The 10,335-nt window shown below is 32.9% G+C and overlaps 1 pseudogene; it reads left to right on the top strand.

Annotated features, from left to right (window-relative positions):
- The first annotated feature begins 5,634 nt into the window (after positions 1 to 5,634).
- Positions 5,635 to 7,733, top strand: LOC149240317 (ubiquitin-activating enzyme E1 2-like; annotated as a pseudogene).
- The last annotated feature ends 2,602 nt before the right edge of the window (positions 7,734 to 10,335 follow it).

A 10,335-nucleotide genomic window follows, 5' to 3' on the forward strand; every position in this document is an offset into this window, starting at 1 on the left:
TCAGGCCAAGCCATATTAAACCAACAGCTTGGAACCGTTCTAGCCCAATCCCTCAAAACAAGTCACCAGATATAACAGTACCTAGGAATATTATGGAGGGAGAACTTAAACAAAAACCTGATATATGTGTTACCGAAAACCCTCGGAAACTGTAAATCGTAAATCAATAGGAAGTTAGAAAATAAAGGACCATTGTGAAAACTATGGGTTATAAAGTTTACCCTTTGAGGGCCGAGAGGGAGTAAAAAGATCATTAGGTAATGAAATTGATTTAATCGTTGAAGAAATTACTCAATCATAAATTATTTTACTACAAGATTCTAGAAAACGAGAATAAATGACAATCAAGATAACCTCCACAAATATGACATTCACTGTTAAATTCAACGAAAACTATAAAAAACTTGATGTAAATCACAAATTTTATAGTGCAAACCCTCACTAGGTGGAAATATGCTACCGAGGGGGTTGAGAACTAGGCTTCCAAATAAACCAGTTGCCAGGTTTGTTCCCCCTTGTGCCTCTTTTGCAATATAAACCAAATAAGAACAAAATTAAAACATCACCCACATAATTAATAAGAACCCAAGAAAATGTATACAATTTATAAATGAAACAAAGTAAAGAGCATGAAAGTTGTATGGTAATTTATTCATATGCATAATGTTATACATACAACCTACAGGGAGATTGAATATTAATAACCATTGTACATGCATTAACTAAAAAGACCCTTTTTGGTTTAAGTCCATTATGAGGGTCAACCTCTAGAAGGAATCAATAAATTAGTGAGACAAGTAGTGATTCAAACCAAGTTTAAATAGCTAACATAAAAACTTATAACGGGTTGGTCATTGTTTGCTCCGAGCAAGGGATCAATGGAACCCTTCCAATTATTACAGATGATGTTTCAACAATTAAATAGATACCTCATGAAATAATAGTTTCGGCACTCGAATAAACCAAGAGGATATGGTTTCAGCCGCTCAGCCGTTTCCCTTAAAGCGTTTGAAGAATACCTGCCAAAAACCACCAAATGATTACTTTTATAATTTGTGGAAAAATCAGCAAATGAAGTGGTGGCAATGATTGTGCATCTAGTGGCTCATCGTGTGTGTAGAAGAATGAAGCCCAAGAACTCTCGCATGTAGCTTAGGAAAAAAATTTCCCCATAACCTTAACATCAAAGTCTGAAAATTTGAAAGTAACCAAGACTTAATAATGCAAGTATTATAGTGAAGCACAATGACATTCCCTATAAAGGTTAATTCTGGTGCAAACAGGGTTACCTGAAGCTCCATTCGTGATGGAAGGGGAACACATGTCTAAACTATTACTTCCGCCATCAAACTGGTAATAACCAAAAGGTAAATTTAAACGAAACGAGTTCCTACAAGAACCAGTCACTACGAGTGTTAGCAAGAGTGTTGATAAAACCCTAGCCTACTGTGCAAGTTATGTAAAATAATAAACCCCAACATTGCAGCTCACTTGTATAACATGGATATTACCAGAATGATTGAATGGAGTTAGTTTAGTGCGAAATTACAAATCTTGGCAAAGTGAATGTGCTAAGAAAATGAGCGGACTTAGCAATAGAGGGAGCAAGGGTTGGTTACCCTAAATACTCACTATGAATTTAGGACCACCAGATGAGATATCTGATGAGCTATAGTGCATATCGCTCCAGCTGCTCATTACCTCGACTGACAACTCGTTGTTACAACTTCTTCGAGAAGATTCTGGTGGCCTCTTCTAACATACTTGGTTAAGGTGTTGATAATGTTGGTTATAGTCTAAGTTAAAAACATGTTATCTACCAATCTTTCTATTAAAACTTAAAAATTTCCATAGTTAATACATAACTAATCGAATATATATATCATTTGTAAAGTATAAGTGGTAATAATTTTTTTTTATGTATAATAAATATGTACTTAACATGTTACAATAAACGTTTTAAAATTTATATAATTTACTTTTCATAAATGATAATTAATTTATTATTAATTTCACTATCTAACCTATATTTAAAAAAATATAAAAAATTTAACAAACCATTTTTCATTCTTTCCATTATGAAGTATCTAAGGAGAAGCTATTATCATTCCTCCTATTGGAAATCATTACAACCCATATTTACTTTTATTCAAAGACATTCGACACATCACAAAGATTCTCTCAATTAGTCTTAGTCATACCACTTTCCTTTTACGATACAATACTTAATGCAGGAATTTGATTTTACACCATAAATAATGGAATAACTCTATCCTCCTTCAAACACTATGAGTTCAAGTTATAAAGTATTTTTTTGTAAAAGGAAAGATGATGATGGAGCTCGAGGGCAAAAATTCAATAAAGAAGAGAGATTAGAGAAAATATAAATATTCATAAAATAAATTATAATGCATTTGAAATTATTTTTTAAATGTTGAGTTGATTTAGTGGGATAGGAATTTAGTAATTTTTTGAGTGGAATGAGAAAGTGGGAAAAATAGAAAGATAATTATATAATTGGTATTGAATTGAAGTTATTTTTATGTTGATTTGATTTTAGTGGGTTAGGAACTTTGTGAGAGTAATGAGAAAGTGGGAGAAAGAGAAAGATAATTATAGAATTTTGAAATTATTTTTTAAATGTTGAGTTGATTCTATTGGGATAGGAATTGAGGATTTTTGTGAGTGGAATGAAAAATTAGGAGAAATAGAAAGATAATTATGGAATTTGTATTCACTTTAAGTTATTTTTATGTTGACTTGATTTTAGTGGATTAGGAATTTTGTGAGAGTAATGAGAAAGTGGGAGAAAAAGAAAGATAATTATAGAATTGGCATGACTTTAAAAAAGGGAAATTTTATAAGTGGAATAAGATAATGGGAAAAAATTATAGAACTAAAGAAAAAAAGAAGATAATTATAGAAATGCCAAAAAATAATGATTTTTTAATTAAATTTTACTAAAAAAATAGATGAAAATTTTAAAATATTTTTTCAACAATTTTATTTCATTGATTGATATCAATTTAATAAATTAATAATAAATAAAGATAAAAATAAATAAAAAATATGTTGAACTTTATCGAGAGTGAAATTGTATTCCTTTTTCTTATTTCTTTTTTTTTCTACCTTTTTTTTACCATAGTGAATCTATAACTCATTGGAGTAATTTGGAAGATAAAACCTAATTGCTACCACTATAACAACAAGAGCATATCCAACATCCAGTAAGCTAGATATCTAGGAATTTATGGCTTAACAAGAGTCAAGACTCCATGAAAGTGGAAAATCCTACTCCTTGAATCTTATCACAATAGCCAAAGATCAAGACATAAGTAATTAGAGAAAGAAAAACCAAAGTCAATCATAAATGCAAAAGAAATTAGAGAAAAATAAATAACCAAAAATAAGATTCTCTTAAAACCTCACATAAATCTCAAAAACAATAAAAACAAAAAATAAATAAACAAACCACAAACAAAATTGAAAACATAACAATAATAAATATTAAAAATAATTCTATTATTATTATATAAATACATTTATATTTTAAATTTTTATATCTATATATAAAGAAAATTCGTCAATTGAAATTAATTAAATGACCATTAATATTCATATGTGAGCCGATATGGATGATATCCCATGTGATTTGTTGTTAAGACTCCAACCATAACACCCATGTCTCATATATGTGGTTAGTAGTCAATAATACTTTAAACTAGCAATTGAACCAAATGTTGCAAAGGAAACGTCATAAGGCATAAATTGGAGAAGAATCGTGACATATAAAAATTATTATGCAGGTGCATACTTTGCCATTAATTCGTTCTCTTGGATCTAACAACTAGATCACTACAGATTATATGGGAGCTCTAGAGGTGATATGAACCTCTTTCAAATTTGCAAACTACTAGACCACTATATTAGCCTCTCTTCATCGTATGTTTGGTTGATTGATAAGCCATAAAAATCAAATGTTGAAGACATAAAATTGCAAACATAAAATCCATAAGAATATTGATTCCCAAAATATTTGTATCCCATGTTTCTGAGAAAATACAGTTTATAAGATTTTACTTAAGATCAGATCCGATTAGTTTTGAGAAAGTCATCTTTAACTAAGAAATAATATAAATTGAAAATGCATAGTGTTGAAGATTAACCATACCTTTATTATCCTACAACTGAAAATTAAGACTATCTATAAATTGTTTCCAGATGTGGCACATCACCTCTTCATTGTTTTAGCAAAAATGACCCCACTTTCTCAACAAAGGGCAGGAATCTATGTTCAAAAGAAACCCGGGACAATCATTTGTCCTAAGAAGGAATCTGGATTTGGTTCCCAACAAGATATGTCATAGTTTGTTGTTAACAACTAGTGTGGGCGCATAGGTCTAGTAGTGTCTCTTCCTCTAATGACTGTTGAAAATCCGTAATTTTGTCAGGTGGGCGAGAAAGGTGAACATCCTCTTTCACAATAGGAGGTTCATAGGGCTTGAGATGATTAAAATTAAGCACATTGTGGAGGAAAAGCTGGCAAGGAAAATCTAAATGACATGCATTCACAACAACCTGCTTCAGAATAGTACAAAGACCAAGTAGATGGGCTTATGTTTATGATTTCACTTCCCCTTAAAACATATTTTGTCTAGATAAAATTAGACTCGATCACCTATGTAAAATTGTACAGACAATTGATGTCTATTATGGGGTTATTTGTAGCAAGGCGAGGGAGTTTTAAGAGCATCAAATACGTGGGAATGGATGTGATCCAATTTCTAAACAAGGGAGGATGTCATGTGTTGCTTCTTGTACTAGTGATGGGAAACAACTAGAGGAAGAGAGTTAGGAAGATTGTATGGGGCCAACCATTGGTAACCATAAAAACCTGATTATATCTATGTTGTAGGACATGAAAATAAGAATTTCATTGTTTATTTTTGGTGTAGTGAACACAAATGGCTTGTAATAGGTAACAATTTATTACTTAGGTCTGAACATTTGGTTTTTTTCTTGGAGTGATTTATAGCAAGCCTAAGGGATGTGAACATCATCAAATACTTGGGAATGGATGCAAGCCAATTTCTAAACAAAGGATGCTTGCGCTGCTTCTTGTGTTGGTGATGGGAGATAACTAGAGGAAGAGAGATTGGTAGCATGTAATGACCAACCACTGGTAACCATAACAACCTGATTATAGATGTGCTTTATGACATGGAAAGAAGAATATCGCTGTATATTTTTGGTGTAGAAACACATAGGACTTGTACCAAACTGCAATTTATTACCTTGATCTACCCATTTGTTCATTTGCAAATTAAAGGCAATAGCGAAATGAAGCTGACGACCCAATAACTATTGAAATATCTTCTAAAAGGTGTTATAATCATGTGAGAGTAAACCTTTGCATACAAGTCTTCAGGCAAGGATTTCATTGTTGATATTGTTTTACATGCCTGATTGTCCCAATTCTATCTTTCTTCCATTGTTTCTTGAAGAGAGTGAATGGACCAACTTCAATTACTAGCAGTAGTCTTCTCCAAGTTTGTTGTTTATGTATTGTTATTAGAAATCATATAAATAATTTTTTTCCTTATATCAAATTTTTTTGTAAATGTATTCAAACATTTTGCAAGTGGTTCCCATCAAGTGTTGAATCCCATGGAATCTATGTTTGGTGGAATCGTTAGGCAGGAGGTTGTAAAATCTTGTTATGAAAAATTTCATCAATATTGCAAGTTTTATTTCTTTGGCACCCTACTTACACTTTTTATGTATTTCTCTTAAATATAAATGGAAGTGTACCCTTTGGCAGGAAGGGCAAGGTAGAAGAAAATTCAATTGTTTATTGTCTAATATAAATTTCTATATTGCTACTTGTGTCATTCTTCTACTTCGATTCATTGGAATCTCTTCCTATGTAACCCCTTGGGCCAAAAGATGTGATACCTTTGAATAGTCATTATGATGCTTAGATTTCTGTATTTGGAAAAAATGTGCATAAAAAGTTGGAAGATGAAAAATTATTTGTTATGGGGGATGGTGCTCTGGGATGTGAGCTTATAAAGAACTTAGACTCATGGGAGCCAGGGAAAGCATGGAAAAAGGGTGCATAAAAAGTTGGAAGATGCAAAATTATTTATTATGGGGGATGGTGCTCTGGGATGTGAGCTTCTAAAGAACTTAGACTCATGGGAGCCAGGGAAAGCATACTATAACAGATGATGACATTATTGAGACGAGAAATCTTAGTAGACAATTCCTCTTTTGGGATTGGAATATTGGGCAAGAAATGTCAAGAGTGGCAGCATCAACATCCAATAAAATCAACCCACATTTGCAAGTTCAAGTAATGGAGAATCGTGTAATCCCAGATGCTGAAAATGTCTTTGGTGATTCCTTCTAGAATGGTGAGGTTGATGTTTCTTTGAATGCTCTAAACAATGTCATTGCTAGGCTGTATGTAGATTCAATGTGTGCTTACTTCTAGAATCCATTGCTAGTTAGAACACTGGGAACCAAGTGCAACACCCAAATGGCTATCCCTCAATTTACTGAGAACTATGGAGCATCACAAGATCCCCCTGAAAAGAAGGCACCCATGTGCACACTTCATTAATTTCCACATAATATTCACCATTGTCTCACATGGGAAATGTATAAATTTGAAGGTCTATTGGACAGAAATCCAGCTGAGGCAAATGGTTTTATTTCAAAAATAGAAGAATACATAGTAGCAATCAAGTTTGCAGGGGATACTAAGGCCTGAGAACTTCTAGAGTCTATTGTCAATTGTTTGGTTTTACAGAAATGTCTAACATTTAAAGATTATGTCTCTTGGGCTAGAATCAAATAAGTAATTAAATCCCCTTCCTTTTTCCCTTCCCTTCCCTTTCTATGATTATATACTTTTCATTTCCATCTTACATGACAACAAATATTACCACAATTTACTATGTACAAAAATATCAAATTTCAGTAAATTAGATTTGCAAATCACTAACTCATTTAAGGATTTAGGTTTGAGGATTTATTTTCAAATCAGGTGAAGCAACTTACTTTCAGCTTCCCTCAGGATGTAACTACAAGAGAAGGCTCACCATTCTAGTCTTCCCCTAAGCGTTTCCCAAAGCCCCTCCACTTTTCTTCCCATGATCCCAGTCACATGTCCCTGATTCTTACAACCTCCATTTTAAAAGCTAATACATATGGCATTACCATTCCAAATTGGAATTCAAATCCAAATTCAAGCAAATTTGCATAGGCAATTGATAAAGTTCATATTCCGTTTTTCGAGCCAGAAAACGGGATGAAGATTGTCATGGATGAGAAGGATACATATGTGAACCCTTCTTGTACATTATATGATGATGATGATGATAATGATGATGATGTTGAACAGATTGACAAATTGATCACCACATTGCAACATGGTGTTCAAAATCTACCTTCAAGCTTTCACATGAATCCTATTAAGTTTGAAAACGTATTCTCTAACTTTCCTCATTAATGATCCCTATTATCCTCTACTAATTACACAACTTCTCCTCCCTTAAATAAAATATTTCAATGCAACATTATCCATGGAAGAAAAATCAGTCTAAAATTTTGGTTATTGCTTCATTGCAATGTAGGATGATGATACAAATTATCATATGGATCTTATCATTGGACTTGCTAATATGTGAGCAAGGAACTATAGCATACCTGAGGTGGATAAGCTCTAGGCCATACTTCTTACTATTTTAAGTGGCATACTTATTATGATTAGTATGCATGAGATAATAAAACCAATATAACCACCATCGGCCAGTCAGGCAAAACTCTTCTTAGACCAAAGTTGCACAATAATTTACATGAGATATTGCTTAGAACTATATTTAACGACCTTTTAAAGTCATATGGGAAATCCCTTTTCAAAAACAATGATGAACATTAGTGGCATAACCAAAGTTGCACAATTACATGAGATATTGCTTACAGTTATATTTAATGACCTTTTAAAGTCATATGGGAAATCCATTTTCAACAACAATTGGGATGAACATTAGTGGCATAACATATTTTTTTATTTGAGACAATATCTACTCCAAATACAATATCAATGGATAATGGCCAAATCTAAATTGTTAATTAAATGATTGATAATTTTAAGTCTTATGTATGTAAATTATTTTACAATAGAATATCAAATCTTTTTATATTATTAAGAAAGTATCATAGTTGAATAATGTTAGGTCCCTATAATACTAGTGATTACCCCATTACTAGTGTAGTTGTATCCCTTATAAATACTGTTGTGCCCCTATTGTCCCCATATTGTTATTACTGTGCCCCATAGAATCCCTCTATTGTTATTTTTGTGGCTTTATATTATTATTGTTAGGTCTGCTGGGTTATATTATGACTCCTTAGACTCCTATATATAGAAAGGAGGTTTTGTCATTTGAATCATCAAAGAATCATTCATTTGTGTAATGTAAAGGAGGTTGCCCCCTCGAAGAGGCTGAATTCTAAGGCATTGATCTATCTTTTCTATCTTTTTGTGAGCTGGTTTCATAACATTTGGTATCAGAGCTTTGGATTCTAGGGTTTCGCTACTCCAAATAGATCATCGTGGCATTTTCGCTATAACTTTTTTTCTGCAACGTTTCAGAAGCTAAAAAAAAAAACCCCATTTGAGAGGAAATCGCACTGAAGCTTGAGTCCAAATTTTAGAGCTTTTCGCGCTCTATTTGTGGAAATATGATCTGAGGAAGTTGGTATTTTTGCAAAATCTTGAATTACATTCCAAACAGGTGACTTGGGGAAAATTGTCATAACTTTCTCTCTGGGAATCCGATTAAAAATTCGTAAGAAGGTACAGACTATAGTTTCTTGTATATATTTTTCAAAGCCAAAGGTCGAAACAGGGACATGTGGCACGTCGTACAAGTTCGCTCTACTGAACTAGTCTATAATCAGGTCACTGTGGGAGATTTGGCATAACTCTTCCTTGGAGAATCCAATTGGGATCAGACTGGTGGCATTGGAAAGAAGACACAGAGGGCTACTGTAGGTTGCAGTTTTAGAACTGGAAGATCCGAAATTACAGAGATACATCAAAGGCAATATCGAGCTCCTACAAAGTGAAAAAAGGTGCGCAGATTTTTTTTTTTTTTTTTTTTGCTTAAGCTTGGTTTGAAAATTTATTTTGAAGGAATTCAAAGGGCATAGTAGAGCATTATTATCAGTAACTGATTCCCTGAGGAAAGAAAATGCAAACACCTAGTAAGCAACCTGAAAGCTCTAGCATGACTCATAAAGAAGAGGAAGAAATGCTACTTGATATATCAAAATTACAAGACCAAGTGCAACAAATTTCACTCTCACAAAAGCTAATAGAAGCTGAGATAAATGGCATGGAATCTAAGATAAAGGTCATGGTAGCTAAGATTGACGATTTGAAGATAGATTTGAAGACAGATTTGACAAATTTTCTGCAAGAAATACTTACTAATGGTGAAAGGGTAGTAAAGGAAACTCATGATGCGAACAAAAGAAATGTTAATCATGATTTCATAGATTCTAATGTTGGACCAAAGACCCACCATATTCCAAAAATAGATATGAGGAAGTTCAATGGCAACGATCCTGCGACATGGATATTATAGATGGAGCAATTTTTCGGTCTCAATAATGTGCAAAACACACAAAAGGTACGTATTGCAAATTTATATTTGGAACCAAATCAGTTTGTATGGTATCAATGGCTTTGCTCTCATAAACAAATTATCACTTGGGAATTTTTTACGGAAGAATTGGCAGCACATTATGAGGATACAAAAAGCAACACTTTTTTTAGCCAATTGATAAGTCTCAGACAAAAGGGTTCAATAATGGAGCACATTGAGGAGTTCCAAAAATTGAACATAAGGGTAAAAAGTATTCCAGAGGAGCATAGGATTGAAGTGTTGTTGCCCCTAGTCTTCCACAACCTATAAGGTTGACACCACAACAATTGGAAGAAAAAAGAGCAAAAGGGCTTTATTACAGTTGTGATAGCAAAACACTAAAGGTCATAAGTGTGCTAAGAAGAAATTATTCTACATAGATTGTGAAGAGGAAGAAGAAAAGGAGCAAGAAAGGTCAAAAGAAGAGGATATACTCCAGGAACAAAGCCTAGATAAAGAAGAAATGAATCCAACCATATCTTGTAATGTATTGGCTGGAATTAACACTCCTCAAACCATCAAGATAGAAGGACAAATCAAGAAGAAAAAGGTAATAGTGTTGATTGATTCAGGAAGTACCCACAATTTTATTCGTTGTAAGGTAGAAAAAGAATTG

This window comes from Pinus tabuliformis, chromosome 8 (genome assembly GCF_031772625.1).
Source record: "Pinus tabuliformis cultivar Carrire ecotype Pingquan chromosome 8, CPIR1, whole genome shotgun sequence".
NCBI lineage: Eukaryota > Viridiplantae > Streptophyta > Pinopsida > Pinales > Pinaceae > Pinus > Pinus tabuliformis.